Genomic DNA, 14,391 nt, shown 5'->3' with positions numbered 1-14,391 from the left:
ATATAATTATTAACTATTAAAATATAAAAAATCTGTGATAAAAATAATTGTATAAGAAACAAAAATGTAAAATAAAAATAAAAAAAAGCTATTGAAAATGTAAAAAGCAAGGGAAGAATGATAGATGATCAGAGGAAAAGAGAAAGACAGACGAATTGTGGCATGAAAGATTAGAACAGAAAGAAAGATTATGTGAAGAATGAAAGAAAAGAGAATGAAAATAAAATAACTAAGTGAAAAAAATCAATGCTTGCAAAGTCCCTATCCCAACATAAATAGGGGTACGAGAGGCCCCCAATAGCGGGGGTTCTATAAAAAAAAAAAAAAAAAAAAAAAAAAAAAAAAAAAAAAAAAAACCTAACCCAGTCCGCGCCGCGCTCCCGAGCAGTACACACGCTCCCACGTGCCCGAGATCGTTCCGTAAAGTTAGAAAAATTAGTAAAAGTGGTATAAAGTTAAGTAATATAGAAGTGTTATATATAGAAAAAAGCGCGCTTTTACGAGGAATCGATCGGTACTAAGAAAATAAAAATCGGATTATAAACCGATTTTTAATTAAGAAAACAACGAATTAGACGCGGAGTGCGGCAACGAGAAAAGTGCGAACGCTGCAAATATTTGAGTGTAAAAGTGTGTAACGGCGATTGTAGAAAGTTGCGGAATTGTCTCCTCTACACCCCTGTGCAAGTTTCATAATTTTCGTGCAAAAATTAGCAAAGATACAAATTTTTAAATCATTTTTTCCGTTAAATTCTGCCCATAAATCAACAACAAGTGCCTAAAAATAGTAAATCCCAGTGAAAAATTGTGCAAAATTTTACTCAGCGAGCAACACCTCGTCCTAGGCCAGAGTTTAAGTGCCTTCACAACCAGCTAGAGGCAACCACCTGGCCAGGGCAAACAAAAACTCCAGTATCACACGCCCTTGAGGTACTGGATCCGGAGCCATCTGCCACCAGAGAAATACATCATTGCAAAGGGGACATTGCGGCCATTCCAAAACTGTGCGGACATTAAAGATAAGTTCATGTGTTTTAAAGTTATAGAGCTGCAAAGTTTTGCAAAGTTGACATTTGTTGATAAGGCCGAAACTAGCTAAAATCTTCATTTTTAAAATACGAAAAATAGCTCAAATTTATTTTTTAGTAACGCTTTATTAAGTTAGATATTCAAATTCAGTAATTTCAGAGGCACAACAAAGGTCAAATTACTTTTCATATTACGTAAAAATAAAAATTGTAAAAATTATTGCATCTCTATAGCCACTAAGTAAGAGCAGTGGTTTTTAAACCCTCTCTGATAGTTTTTAGATTTTTACTATATTCCTTGCATGATATTCACAGCTTCTAAGTGACAATTTTATGTTTTTAACGACCTTTTGTCGATCTAGAAGTGAACGCCATTTAGTACAGTCTTCAGTGAATAGATATATATAAATTAATACACCAATACACCGAATAAATATCAAAAATTTACATGTGCCATATCACATGCCTAGTCACTAACTCATGACGTCATAACCGAGTAGAATCATACGTCGCAAACGAGTAGCAACGTACATCACACGCAACGAGCAGCGCCGAGGTGGCGAGAAGATACACCACAATACACAGTAACTCTGTCAACTAGGGACTTACACACATTAGCTGGTAATTTAGGCTCCGCCCACGAAAAATTGCTATTAAAATTCTAACAGGAACACCAAAAATTTAAATTTTTGCATCTCTAAAATTGTACATCAAGTAGATAAACATAACTAGAAATTAACCAGGATACAAATAAAAATATTCACACAAAAATTAATACGAAAAATTTTTTACAAAACAAATTTTTACACTGGAAAAAATCTCAAAATTCCCAATCTAACATTTTTTAACCCAGCACAAATAAATTAAAATAGATTTCAAATAAAATACAGGGAAAATTCGATACAAAAAGTACTCAGTCACCGTGGATTAGAACACGGGACTAGGGCGTTCCCAAGCCACGCCCCCGAAAAATTCAACCGTATTGACTGAAGACTTGTACACACTTGCGTTTAATATTTTTCTGCTGACATTTGTTGCAAAGGCCGAAACTAACCAAATCCTTATAATAAAAATACCAAAAATAGCCCAAATTCATTTTTCAGTAATACTTAATTAAATTAAATAATCAAATTAAATTTATACAAAGGCACAACAAAGGTCAAAATACGTTTCAGATTACGCAAAAAATTAAAATTGTCAAAGTTTGCTGTCTATAGTTAGCAGTTTAGAGCCGTGGTTTTTTGACCCGCTCTGATAGTTTAAGACTTTTTATATCCTGGAGTGAAATACACAGCTCCATTTGACAATTCAACTCAATTAACGGTTCATAGTAGTTCTGGCATTAGAAGCTCTTAGCACTAAGTCTTAAGTAAATATTTAAACATAAGCCAAAACATCAACACATCGAACACACATTAAAAAATTACACATACCATATCGTATGCCTATTTATTAAAAATTATTAATATATTACGTCACAACTCAGATACGGCATACGTCGCAAACGAGTAGCAACAAACGTACACGCCCCACGCGACGATCAGCGCCGCGGTGGTGGAAGGATACACCACGCAACTCACTAAACCGCGTCAACTAGTGACGTAACACGGTTGTTGGTGATTTAGGCCCCGCCCACAAATCATTGCTATTAAAATCTGACAGGAGCAACGAAATTATTTAGGCCACCACTAAAACATTGCTACTAAAATTCTCACAGGAATAACGAAATTGTCAAAAACCTTGCTTCTTTATAGCTAGCAAGTAAGAGCAGAGGTTTTTAAACCCTCTCTTATAGTTATAAGATTTTACTGTTAATTTTGTAGTGTTGTAGTGTATTCTGACTCTTTAAGAAAACACTTACAACTAGAGTAGAGAGGTTTATTGCCGCAAATAGGAAATAGAACCAAACCCAGGTACTAGAAATAAAATAAGCCCGTATCTTTAAATAGAAACAAATAAACATTGAAATGCTCCGCACACCTACAAAAATGGCGGAGAAAGAGGTCGTTGGCTCTGTTGAAGAAAGCGCAGCGGTGGGGCCATCACCAAATAGCAGGGCCACAAGCAGCAAAGGCGACATGGTGGTAAACAAGGGCGATGACGTACCGGCGGGTGGCCGAGCGATAACAACGAGAAAGGTAAATGCATCGCCCGCAATTGTAGATAATGATGCCGGGGAAAGCACATCAGCACAGGGGAACAAGCCCGGTACCTCCTCCGAGCAGGTCAGTCAGAAACCCGAACAAGTAAAAAGGAGACGCATAGTGCCGGACAAGCTTGCAAAGGGTTCGCTTGTGGGTCAAGGGGCTGAAGAAACCCCGAAAGTGCTCAACCCAGCTCAGACGGATAGGGTCAAGGAGGCCAGAGCGTGCTTAAATAAAGCGAAGCTTAATTTAGGCATCTCTCGCAACCTAAAGACGGAAATTAAGGAGGAAGTGACCCGGGCATTGGATAAGTTATACCAGCTTGTTAAAGAGGCCGAAACTGACAGACTGAAGGCCAGTGGACATTATAGGACTGCGAGCTCGACCGCCGGGCAGACGAGCGAGATAGTAGGGAGGAAAGAGGAAGAGGAAGCCTCCCTTACTGCACCCCCGAGTGTCGGGCGGCCGGAGTCGCAGCCGCAACCACACACCGCGGAGCTCTTTAAAAGACTTGAGGAGCATGGGAAACTTTTGGCGGCTAACACCAAGGAGGTAGAAAGCCTCAAGGAGTCTCTCCATGCTATGAAAGTTAACAAGGAGCAACCACTGGCAAAAGGCACATATGCAAGTGTAGCCGCCGTACCGGCAAAAGGACCGCCACCGGGGGTCGAAAAAACACACTCGGTCGCGGTCTCGTCGGGAACGGCAACGGGAGAGGAGGTGCTCAGTAAAATAAGAAAGGCACTTGACGCCACAAAAACAGGTATAAGAGTAGACAAAGTGCGAAAGGTACGGGATGGCAAGGTGATACTGGGATGTAGCACGGAAGCTGAATTGGCGAAAGTTCGCGAAAGATTAAGAACAGGGAAAGATCTTAATCTTAACCTCGAGGAACTGAAGAGCAAAGATCCTCTGGTCATTCTCAGGGACGTCATGGCATACAACACGAATGAGGACATAATAAGGGCCATTAAATCCCAAAATCAACATCTTTTAGGAGACGTACCTGAGAAGGAGCAGAGGATAGAGGTTAGGTATAGAAAGGGAACACGGAACGCGCTAACGACGCACGTAATACTCCGAGTGTCGCCGAAGGTATGGAGCCGTTTGACCGACACGGGTCTAGTGCACGTGGACCTCCAGCGGGTGCGCGTGTATGACCACTCACCACTGGTACAATGCACACGCTGCCTCGGATACGGACACAGTAAAAGACTGTGTACTGAGACCGAGGACAGATGCGGCCACTGCGGAGGTCGTCATCATAGAAACGAGTGTACAGACAGGCAAGCTGGGAAAGCACCCACCTGTCGAAACTGCTGCAAAGCAAAAATAGATCGACAGGACCACGGGGCATTTGACGCCGACTGTCCAGTAAGGAGGCGTTGGGACACCATTGCACGGGCATCCATAGCTTATTGCTAAAGGCACCCAGGTGACTCAACGCACCCAACATGCTGGGCTCCACCAGTATCATGTTGTGCAGCAAAATTTGCAACGATCTGAGCTTGCCACGGCCGAGTTGATTAGCGAGGCGCCGAAGAGGGGATGGGCGATCGCGCTGGTTCAAGAACCTTATATCGGAGCTATAGGCGAGATGCGGCATTATCCAGGGACTAGGATAGTACAATGTGTCGCCCGGGACGCAGGCGAAGTGGTCAAGGCGGCCATTGTACTATTCGACGATGCGATTGATATCATCCAATGTCCCCAACTCACGACGGCTAACATCGCTGTCGCTAAGTTGCGAACTGGGGCGTGGGAGATAGCAATCGTATCAGTCTACCTGGAACCAAATGTCGCAGTCGGACCTTACCTGGACCAAATTAGCTCGGCGGTGGAAGACTTGGGGATGGTCAATGTGTTACTGGGAGGAGACGTCAATGCCCGCAACACGGAATGGGGCTGCCAAAGTGCAGACCAAAGGGGTATAGAAGTGGCGGCAACATTGGACCAGCTGGAGCTCCACTTGCTAAATAAGGGATCTGAGCCGACCTTCGACACGTACAGGGGCGGGAGGCATTATTCGAGTCGCGTCGACGTAACCGCGTGCTCAACCGCTCTCCTCGACCGGGTGGAGAACTGGAGTCTTGCTGATGATATAACATCTTCTGACCACAGGGCAATCGTGTTTCACTTGAAACTTGTGAGGTCCCAAGGTATAGACGTCAGGCGAACCACACGGAAGTTCAACACCCGTAGGGCAGACTGGGAAGAATTCAATACGACTCTAACCCGGCTGCTAACTGACAGCTGCCTAACGACCGCCGAGGTGAACGAGATCACTGAAAAAGGGGCGTTGGACAGATTTGTTGGTCGGTACATGGACACCGTGGGGGAAGCCTGCGAGCTGGTCTTGCCAAAGGTCTCCAAGCGGAAAGGGGCACAGCTGCCCTGGTGGTCTGAGAATCTCACCCTCCTCAAGAAAGACGTGGCGAGAAAAAAGAGACGGATAAGAAACGCGAGGCCGGCCCGGAAGGAGCTGGTTGTACGCGAATACGTCGAAGCGAAAGAAGCTTACCGCCTTGAGGCAAAGGCGGCTCAGACCTCCAGTTGGAAACAGTTCTGTGAGAAACAAGACAGAGAGTCAATGTGGGATGGGATATACCGCGTGATTCGCCGCACACAGACAATGCGCGAGGACGTCCTCCTCGTCCAGTCCAATAAAGTGCTGGATGCAGAGGGATCAGCCAGGCTACTGGCAGAGGTTTTCTTCCCGGAAGACAACCCCGGGGAGGACAATGCGGACCACCAAATTGTAAGAGTTAAATCCGATGAAATCAACGCGGAGAGTGGTGGCGAAACCCTCGACCCTCCGTTTACGATGGAGGAACTCCGATGGTCTGTGTCAACCTCAAATGCCAAGAAGGCACCGGGCGCAGACGGACTCACTGCGGACATCTGCCGGGCGGCCATTGACGCGGACCCAGTCCTATTTTTGGCTCTCACAAATAGATGTCTCGCGCTTTCCCACTTCCCCACGAGGTGGAAGGAGGCGGTTGTCGTGGCTTTCCGGAAGCCCAACAAAGAGGACTATACGCACCCGAAATCTTATAGGCCGATCGGACTTCTGCCCGTCATGGGGAAAATGTTCGAAAAGATCATGGTCAAAAGAATCCGGTGGTACACTGCGCCTTATATCAGTAGCCATCAATATGGCTTTATGCCGCAGAGATGTACCGAGGACTCCCTGTATAACCTGACCCAGCACCTGCGAGCTCGCTTGGAGGAGAAGGAGATTGTAGTGTTGGTGTCACTGGATATAGAGGGAGCCTTCGATAACGCTTGGTGGCCTGCTATAAGGTGTAGACTGGCCGAAACGCGCTGCCCCGTGAATCTGCGGCGCCTTGTCGATAGCTACTTTAGCGATCGCAAGGTGTCCGTACGGTACGCGGGGGCAGAGTGGGCCAGAGAGACCACCAAGGGGTGCGTGCAAGGGTCCGTGGGGGGTCCGGCCTTCTGGACCCTCCTCATTAACCCTCTCCTGGAAGAGGTGGTAAAGGGCGGGACATACTGCCAAGCGTTCGCAGATGACGTTGTGCTGGTCTTCTCGGGGCAGAAGGCTCAGGACATCTCGAGTAAGGCCAATGAGGCTCTCGCTCATATTCATGAATGGGGAGTCAAGAACAAGCTGCGGTTTGCACCACACAAAACAAAGGTGATGGTGCTAACCAATAAGCTTAAATACGACACCCCACTACTGACTATGGGAGGCGAGCAACTCGGCCATACAAGGGAAGTCCGGATACTAGGTATCACGATTGACGATAGACTGACGTACAACAGCCACGTCAAAAATGTCTGTAGGAAGGCCGAGGGCCTCTATCGTCAATTGTGCAGGGCCGCGAAGGTATCTTGGGGCCTGAATTCCGAGGTGATCAGGACAATGTATCTGGCGGTGTTGGAGCCAGTGATTTTGTATGGAGCGAGTGCATGGGCGCCAGCAGCTAGGAAGCTAACGGTTCGCAGGCAGCTCGAGGCGGTGCAGCGGGGGTTCGCGCGAAAAATAGCGAAAACCCACCGTACCGCTTCACTGCACTCGGCCCTTATACTCGCCGGGCTGCTCCCCTTGGACCTCCGAGTCCAGGAGGCGGCAGAGCTGTTCGCGGTAAAACGTGGGCACTCCCGGCGGATAGTAGGCGACCGAGAACTGGAGACACCAGAAAGCTTCCTGAGACTACCACACCCGTCTGTTCAAATTGGCGTGGAGTTCTCATGCCTGGGAGAAAGTGCGGAGGAAGTCCAACTTGCCACCGCGGCTGTCGATCTGGTTATTTACACCGATGGCAGTCGCATAGACGACAAAGTGGGAGCGGCGTTCACTGTCACGCGGAACGCCGCAGAGTTAAAAACCAAAAAGCTCAAGTTGGGTAACTTCTGCACCGTATACCAGGCAGAGCTGTTGGCCTTAGAGGAAGCAACAAGGCACGCGGCCAACGAGTCGGCGCAATCGTGTGCCATTATGAGCGACTCGCGATCCGCCCTCGAAACTCTCGCACAACCGGACACCCTCCATCCCCTAGCGTTTAGAGTGAAAGAGAATATAATGAAAGCGAGAGAGAAAGGAAAGAATGTGAAACTATTTTGGGTGAAAGCGCACGCGGGGATGGTGGGCAACGAGAGGGCGGACCAGCTGGCCAAGGATGCGGCCTTAAAAAGCAAGAAGAGACCAGAGTATGAGAGGTGCCCCGTTTCCTTCGTCAAGCGACAACTCAGGTTGGATACGCTTGACGAATGGAACCGGAGGTATGCGGAAGGCAACACGGCTTCAACAACGAGGATTTTCTTCCCGAACGCAGATATAGCATATCGAGTCCTCCGAAGTATTCAGATGGACACAGTTCTGGTCCAGATGTTCACGGGGCACGGGGGATTCTCGGAGTACCTGCACAGGTTTAAACTCAAAGAGAGTCCTTCGTGCCTTTGCGATCCTGCGGTGGACCAGACTGTGTTGCATCTAATCACCTGCTGCCCAAGGTATGGTAGATTGAAGTATGACTGTGAAATAACAATGGGCGTTGACATACAGAAGAACACCATCTCCTCTATCATAGACGACGCCCAGAGCCGTCCCGTATTTCTAGAATTTGCAGCAAAAATAATTAAAAAAGCCACAAAAGAAAATAAAGTCAGTCAGTAACAAAAATTAAACGTAAATAGGAAACAGATATTATCAGACAAATAAGTATAAACAACTGTAAAATAAATAGAGTAAGTAGAAAATAAGAAAAATGGTTAAAATTCGAAATGCATTGTAAATATAAGGTAAACATAGATAGGAACAAACATAAGTATAGAAATAAGAAACATTATTTAAGCATAGACTAAGTGAAATATTGTAATTAGCATAAGAAATAAATAAATAGCGATGTAAAAACAAAAATAACCATACTTTAAGCGTAAGCAACAATAGATATATTAATATTAAATGTATAAAATTAAGATAGATAAATGATAAAACAGAGCCGGCGGTGGGGGGTTTTAGTCAGTAAGAGTCTGACACTGTCTGGGCCCTCCATTCCCAGACGTCCATTCGAGGATTTCCCCCCGCCGCCTAGAAATTGTAAACTAGAATAAAAAAGGCTCTGACCATGTTAGAGGTACTTTTGCATTGTATAATTTAAAAAAAAAAAAAAAAAAAAACCTAACCTAACCTAACCTAACCTAACCTAACCTAACCTAACCTAACCTAACCTAACCTAACCTAACCTAACCTAACCTAACCTAACCTAACCTAACCTAACCTAACCTAACCTAACCTAACCTAACCTAACCTAACCTAACCTAACCTAACCTAACCTAACCTAACCTAACCTAACCTAACCTAACCTAACCTAACCTAACCTAACCTAACCTAACCTAACCTAACCTAACCTAACCTAACCTAACCTAACCTAACCTAACCTAACCTAACCTAACCTACTCAATGACTCGCACACATGCTAGACTCCTTGGTCCGTGTTTCAAGACGGGTCCTGCGAGTGCCCGAAACTGAATCATCGCAGACAGAGACGCGCACGGTCCGAGACAGCACGGCTGCGACGACAGACGCGCCGCAACGAGGTCCGCGCTCGGGCAGGACCTCGTGTACGACGTTATCTTGCGTCGGGCCGGACGCGCCTTTAGAGAGCGCGTGCGCGATTCTTATCATTATACCGTCCGGCGGCCGATCGGCTACCGCGAAACGGTCCAACGTCCTGACTCCGCTCGCGCGAAGTGAACGCTGGGCTGCCCGTCGGCGGCGCTTAGATCGACACCCGAACGGGTCGCGATGCATTACTGAGAGAGAAGTGCACGCCCTCCGCGGACGTCGACGCGCACCGGCCCGTGCGACGCGATACAGCGCCCGATTAAAGGCGGACCGGACGTCGCATCAGAGCGCGGGCGCGTACGCCGCGGAATGACGATGAATCTCTCCGTTCGTTCATTCGAGTTTCGCAGGTTTACCCCTGAACGGTTTCACGTACTCTTGAACTCTCTCTTCAAAGTTCTTTTCAACTTTCCCTCACGGTACTTGTTCGCTATCGGTCTCGCGGTTATATTTAGCCTTAGATGGAGTTTACCACCCACTTAGGGCTGCACTCTCAAGCAACCCGACTCTTAGGAGAGTCCCTCTCGCCGCCGCCCTCCGTCGCTACGGGCCTGGCACCCTCTGCGGGAAAACGGCCCCGTTCAAGACGAACTTGGACAGGAGTATCGACGACGAGAAAGCGGAACCTCCCGAACACCACATCTCCCGCGCTCGAGACGATCGCGGGATTCAGTGCTGGGCTCTTTCCTGTTCGCTCGCCGCTACTAGGGAAATCCTTGTTAGTTTCTTTTCCTCCGCTTACTAATATGCTTAAATTCGGCGGGTGATCCTCCCTGATCTGAGGCCAACGATAAAAATTCGAGGCAGACGCGATATCCGTACGCGACGTCCCTTATTATATTTTTGACGACGACGAACCGACGGACCGCGCGCGCAAGCAAGCAAGCGCGCACGGCGGCCGGTCGTCGTCGCGGGACGCCCTTCGGACGTCGAGTCCGCCTACCGTACACCACCCCCACCGTCGCGATCATCGCGCGTCGCAGAGCGAGTGCGCGTGCGCGAGGCGCGCGCGTCGCGAGTCCTTAGAGGTCTCTAGACGCGCGCACGCACAACGCAACGCTGCACACACAACACGCGTTGCGCGATGAACGACGACGATGACGATGATGATTATGATGATACGAGCGTAAACGAAAATCTCGACACGCATACGCGAGCGCGAGTACTTTTCGTTAGCGATCGATCGTCCGGCCCTTTCGGTATCGGTCCGTATCGATACGATAATATAACGTTCGCACTGGAACGACGACGCGTATCACCGACATAATACGGATGCGTAGCGACGACGAGCGGTGAACTCTCTCGCATCGGGCTAGGCGCGCGCGCACATGAACATCACGTAATGTTTACTTACATATGTTTGTGTGTGCGTTACGCTTGCCGCGCAAGAAAACATTCACCGCCTGCCGGTCGCATCCGTCGGAGACGCGTCGTCTGTGCTTCCGATATATTTTATTATATCGTATACACGAACCGATGAGCTCGGACGAAGACCGCACTACGAAGACTCGCGTCTTAGCGATGCGTGTAATCTTTTCACACTCGTTTCATATTCAATACAATTCGATATATTTAAACGGACCGTAAACGCGCTCCGCGCGTACGCGGACGTGAGGGGTGCAGCACCCCGCCGTCCGTCGTCCGTCGCGAAGAACGTTCAACGGAAACCGTCAATTGTTCGAAAGAGCGCGCGCCCGCTCGCCCGCGCGCGGTAGTGCGGCAGCGGCAGCGCGACGACAGCGACGGCGGATAGTGAGAGAGAGAGAGAGTGAGAGCCGCGGCGGCGCGGACGAGAGACTCTTATTAGAGATCGTCCCATCGCACCGTCCGCGAGCTCGTTCATCACCCCCCACCAACCCGCCGCCGCCGCGTCGCGCGTCACCGCCGCGCGCATCGACCGGCGCGAGCGCACGTAGCGCGCGTTCTACACCGAACAGTGTGGTTTTTATATTTTAACAGCCGGCCCTCAGACAGGAGTGGTCCTGGATATTTCTCCACGGACCGCAATGTGCGTTCGAAATGTCGATGTTCAAATGTGTCCTGCAGTTCACACTATGACGCGCAGTTAACTGCGTTCTTCATCGACCCGCGAGCCAAGTGATCCACCGTCCAGGGTAATGGTTTTTTCTTAATGTTGTTATTACTTACGGTAGCGGCCTACGGCTCTCGCCGTCGGCCACTTGATTGTCCGTTTTTATGTATTAACGTCGAAAGTTGGTCGAATTCATGTGCGCCGAGGCGTTCATAAAGAAACGGCACCGAAAAAGCTTAACGCCCCGACGCGAATCCTTTAGAATGATGAACGACGACGACCCGCGCACCCCCCAACGAGCTGGCGTGACGCACGACATTGTCATCTTTCTAACCGCTTAAATTTCGTTTTGTATAGCGCCAACCGACAATAAAGGGCCTGAGCTAGGCAGTGGGGATTTTCACCGCTTCGAACGCTCCGTTTGGTATGCCCCGGTCGGCGCTCGTCTCTCGGCGTTTTTCCGCCACCCGGCCGCTTCGACGGCGGCGGAGGCAGCGGCGGCGGTAGCACTTTCGACGAATGCCACCACCGCCACCGGCCACCGCCACGGCGCCGTCGCCGCTGCGCCGTTAGGCGTAATAGACGCTAGAGACAATTATTTCACATTTTATTTTTTATACATATATACAAACACGCACACACACACGCACGCACACGCGCGCGCGCTCGTCCGCATTAGATACGAACAGCAGCGCGCGCGTACGTACATATATATGTATATATGTCGTATATATATATATCATTATGGATGTATTACATATATATATGTGTAAACACGGTATGTACGAAGTCGTCGTCGTCGTCGTCGTCGTCGTCGTCGCAACAGCAACAACAGCAACAGCGGCGCAACAACGTTCGTGAACATATCACGCGTCTCGCACACATACACACACGTTAATGATCCTTCCGCAGGTTCCCCTACGGAAACCTTGTTACGACTTTTACTTCCTCTAAATGATCAAGTTTGGTCAACTTCCCAGCAACGCCGACGGCCGTGAAGCCACCGCGTGTCGGTCCGAAGACCTCACTAAATCATTCAATCGGTAGTAGCGACGGGCGGTGTGTACAAAGGGCAGGGACGTAATCAACGCGAGCTTATGACTCGCGCTTACTAGGAATTCCTCGTTTATGGGGGATAATTGCAAACCCCAATCCCCAGCACGAAGGAGTTTCAACGGGTTGCCCGGGCCTCTAGGCCAGGGAGAACATGCTGATTCCTTCAGTGTAGCGCGCGTGCGGCCCAGGACATCTAAGGGCATCACAGACCTGTTATTGCTCAATCTCGTGCGGCTCGAAGCCGCCGGTCCCTCTAAGAAGAATTTTAATACGTCGCCAGTGAGTTGCGCCACCGGAGCGGCGCACACCTAAATGACGACGCCTATTTAGCAGGCTAGAGTCTCGTTCGTTACCGGAATTAACCAGACAAATCGCTCCACCAACTAAGAACGGCCATGCACCACCACCCACCGAATCAAGAAAGAGCTGTTAATCTGTCAATCCTTCCGGTGTCCGGGCCTGGTGAGATTTCCCGTGTTGAGTCAAATTAAGCCGCAGGCTCCACTCCTGGTGGTGCCCTTCCGTCAATTCCTTTAAGTTTCAGCTTTGCAACCATACTCCCCCCGGAGTCCAAAATCTTTGGTTTCCCGGAAGCTGCCCGCCGAGCCATCGTAGTAACGTCGGCGGATCGCTAGATGACATATTTACGGTTAGAACTAGGGCGGTATCTAATCGCCTTCGAACCTCTAACTTTCGTTCTTGATTGATGAAAACACCTTTGGCAAATGCTTTCGCTGATGTTCGTCTTGCGACGATCCAAGAATTTCACCTCTAACGTCGCAATACGAATGCCCCCAGTTATCCCTATTAATCATTACCTCGGAGTTCTGAAAACCAACAAAATAGAACCGAGATCATATTCTATTATTCCATGCACGAAATATTCAAGCAGCATTTTGAGCCCGCTTTGAGCACTCTAATTTGTTCAAAGTAAAATTGTCGGCCCATCTCGACACTCACCGAAGAGCACCGCGATAGGATTTTGATATTGAACCGCCGTTTTACCGACGGCTCACCGACGATATGCTCCGCAGACGTGTCAGTATCACCGCGGATGCGGTGCACCGACAGCGCGGCGCACAAATGCAACTACGAGCTTTTTAACCGCAACAATTTTAGTATACGCTATTGGAGCTGGAGTTACCGCGGCTGCTGGCACCAGACTTGCCCTCCAATTGTTCCTCGTTAAAATATTTAAAGTGTACTCATTCCGATTACGAGGCCTCGTAAGAGTCCCGTATCGTTATTTTTCGTCACTACCTCCCCGTGCCGGGAGTGGGTAATTTGCGCGCCTGCTGCCTTCCTTGGATGTGGTAGCCGTTTCTCAGGCTCCCTCTCCGGAATCGAACCCTGATTCCCCGTTACCCGTGACAACCATGGTAGTCGCAGAAACTACCATCGAAAGTTGATAAGGCAGACATTTGAAAGATGCGTCGCCGGTGCTGGACCATGCGATCGGCAAAAGTTATCCAGATTCATCAAAATTAACGACTTCGGACGCGAGGCCCTCCGTCGATTGGTTTTGATCTAATAAAAGCACTCATCCCATCACTGGTCAGAGTTCTGATTGCATGTATTAGCTCTAGAATTACCACAGTTATCCAAGTAACCGAGGTAAGATCTAAGGAACCAAAACTGATATATTGAGCCATTCGCGGTATCGCCTTAATACGGCTTGCACTGAGACATGCATGGCTTAATCTTTGAGACAAGCATATAACTACTGGCAGGATCAACCAGGGAGCTAGCTAGTAGAGCTAACACACACCAACACCGCACATACGAGAGATATGAGGGTGATGATGATATGATAGACGTGTGACAAGCGACGCGTCGGACGTTCGAAACGCCGTGACGCGCCGGTGCCTAGGTAGCTTTTTGCGTGCGTGCGTGCGTGCGTGCGTATTTATTACAATACACACACAACACCACACCGCAACAACAAAATGAATTCGTTTTTCTATCTGTTCACGGAGGAAAATGTATATCTCAACACTCGCCTCGCGTTCGTCCAGATTTACTTTGGACGCGGCATCGCGT

At 48.6% G+C, this 14,391-nt stretch overlaps 2 non-coding genes across 2 annotated transcripts; both read right to left on the bottom strand.

Annotated features, from left to right (window-relative positions):
• Positions 1–11,223: 11,223 nt before the first annotated feature.
• Positions 11,224–11,380, bottom strand: LOC137929282 (5.8S ribosomal RNA). Its single transcript, XR_011108829.1, has one exon. It is a non-coding gene; the product is annotated as a 5.8S ribosomal RNA (ribosomal RNA).
• Positions 11,381–12,190: 810 nt separating this feature from the next.
• LOC137929274 (small subunit ribosomal RNA) lies at positions 12,191–14,094 on the bottom strand. The gene has a single exon (XR_011108821.1). It is a non-coding gene; the product is annotated as a small subunit ribosomal RNA (ribosomal RNA).
• Between the last annotated feature and the right edge of the window lie 297 nt (positions 14,095–14,391).

This window comes from Battus philenor, unplaced genomic scaffold, assembly GCF_028537555.1.
Source record: "Battus philenor isolate CCGP_79_NKW_IND1 unplaced genomic scaffold, ilBatPhil1.0.hap1 SCAF_49, whole genome shotgun sequence".
In the NCBI taxonomy this organism is placed as follows: Eukaryota; Metazoa; Arthropoda; class Insecta; order Lepidoptera; family Papilionidae; genus Battus; species Battus philenor.
Note: the sequence above shows the minus strand (reverse complement) of the source record. Positions and strands in the feature narration are given on the sequence as shown.